The sequence below is a fragment of the Carya illinoinensis genome, chromosome 13 (assembly GCF_018687715.1).
Source record: "Carya illinoinensis cultivar Pawnee chromosome 13, C.illinoinensisPawnee_v1, whole genome shotgun sequence".
Lineage (NCBI taxonomy): Eukaryota > Viridiplantae > Streptophyta > Magnoliopsida > Fagales > Juglandaceae > Carya > Carya illinoinensis.
Window position 1 is genome coordinate 4876520 of NC_056764.1, and position 2457 is coordinate 4878976.

Here is a 2457-nt window from a genome sequence, read left to right on the forward strand (position 1 = left end):
TTAAATGATTCAATAAAGATCCAATATTGTAAAAATTGGGGGAAAGCAAGGGAGAGGACCATATATAATAAAGTAAAATCCATATAAGTAAGCCCCAAACGCAAGATATAAAGTTTATTAGTTATCGATACAATGAAGCCATTCTCCTTGAGCAAGTGAAATATATAAAAACTTAAAGATAAAACATTTGAACGCCAAAATCAACTTAAAGTTGTGACACACCATTAGAGACGTTTACATATTGTTATACAAGGCCAAGACCAAATATTAGGAAGAATAAATATTCTTAATTAGTGTTCATCTGTCAACAGAATAAACATAATAGTACGTGCCTCACACAAAAGTTTCATTCAAAAAACTTACAGGTGAAGACAACATGATGCAAGTCTATAATTATGAACTACAAACAATCAAAGTAAATGTTCAACACAATAGCAAAATACCATCAGCATGAGTAAGTTTTGTAATTCCTCCAATAGCTTCTTCTGCTCTGCGTGGCACAGCAAGAGAGTTAACATGGTATTGTCTGGTAGAACTTACACCCAAAGATGCTGGAATTGCCTACATTCAAACAAGTAAACAATGTTGAGCACATTGATTTTGAAATCAATCACGACCTGAAAAATAATACGAATTGTCTAGACAAAACAATGAAACATTGAAGCAACAAACCTTGAACAGAAGCCCATTTGTATCTTGGAAAAACAGAACCCATCTCAAACCAGCATCATGCCTGAAATGGTCATGAAGCAATATTAAAATCATGGAAGTGCATTTTGCCAAGCCAAATATGATATAGAAGCATATCATGGGACATTAAGATTTTATCCAGTACTATGAATTTCAAAAGCTAATTTAGGCCGTTAAACTTTAAAAAAAGAGAAAATTTTAGGAAGAAAGTTACTGTCAATGTTGAAAAAAATATTAACAACCTATTAATGTTACTTGAAATAGGAGCAAAATTCTAATTTGAATAAACAGATATTTTGAGGCTCAAATTGATATATTAATTTTTCACATATATAACAGTTACTAGCTATAGTTTCACTATTATGCAGTTGCTTTCTATTGGTTAGAATTCCAAAGGCTTTTTTAAGTGCATCAGCCAGGATGAGATGCGTGTGAAAGCACATGCATAGATCTTGTATTTGTATTCAACCAAGCAGACCAAGGCAGAAGATGATTCAATAAAGTGAAACATGATATGAATCCATAAGCATGCAAAAGAAATTCCTGAGATTAGGTGAACTATTAATAATTACCATATTTTCAGAAGGCCACTGGAAAAGAGAAGTGCATGCACATCACCATGGCCATGAGGTTTTGTCTAACACAAACAGAGAAGGGTTAGAGAGAATACATTGAAGTTCCAATGTTAGAGAGATTACGGAGACATCAAGATATTTTAATTTGAGGCTAAACAAATTTATCAAGTTATATTAAATGAAATGGCTACCTGAATTCTGTATTTGTTACGGGGTTCAATTGCAACCCTGGCATCATTAAACTAGAGTAGATTCCTTTCACAAGGCAAAGGCACGTACTATTGTGCCTCTTCATATATGTAAAACAGTGTCCTTTATCTAACTTGTACAGATTCACAACAATGTGGCGACAGAATCAAGCGAAACAAGCATCACGAGAGATCCAAAAACATATCCAATGAGGCCATCTTCATCTCAATTAATATTAACTCAAAAGTCCCATTTGCCTCTAAGCTGCCAACTTGAACGACTTACAGATCTACTAAAATACTCAAAAAAATGCAGAGAAATTAAAAAAGAAATACAGATAACAAGAGAGATGTGCAATACCCAAACCAGCTGTCGGGGCCGTGGGTTGCGAACAAAGCAAGGGAGAGAACGAGGGCCTCGGGCGGCTGGGCTAGGCACAGAGGAGAAGGGAGCTCTGATAGAGGACTGGCGATGCCGTCGACGTGTGCGTGGTGGCGAAAGGCGCCCCTAGAGACGGCGATACAGAGAAATCCGAGAGAGAGAGAGAGAGAGAGAGAGAGAGAGAGAGAGAGAGAGAGAGAGAGAGAGAGAGAGAGAGAGAGAGAGAGAGAGAGAGAGAGAGAGAGAGAGAGAGAGAGAGAGAGAGAGAGGTAAGGCCAGATTTGGGAAAAATGACATGTCCGGCATGGGGTTTGGGGGAGAAGGAGGGGGCGGACGTTGAGGTGAGGTGGCGGTGACGTGGTGGGGCCACTGGAGACTGGCTATGTGCGGCGGCTTGGGTCGAGGGAGAAGATTGATGGGGACCAAGAGAGGGGAAAGGGGGAGAGGGGGGAGGGGGGGGGGGCGAGACCACTGGAGGGAAAAGAAAGAGGAATCGGGGGGATGAAAAAAATGAAATTTCGCGCCCAGAAATCAATTACAACAATTTTCAGGCGCTGCAAAAGGTTTTTTACAAATACAGCGGTCAAAATCGATGTAAATATTAAATTTTTTGCTGTAAATA

General features: G+C 38.8%; 1 long non-coding RNA gene across 1 annotated transcript; it reads right to left on the bottom strand.

The window, feature by feature from the left end:
• Positions 1-486: 486 nt before the first annotated feature.
• On the bottom strand, positions 487-1484 carry LOC122291488. Its single transcript, XR_006236647.1, has 4 exons — positions 1457-1484; positions 1263-1327; positions 673-733; positions 487-561 (listed from the first exon to the last, which is right to left on the bottom strand). It is a non-coding gene; the product is annotated as an uncharacterized LOC122291488 (long non-coding RNA).
• Between the last annotated feature and the right edge of the window lie 973 nt (positions 1485-2457).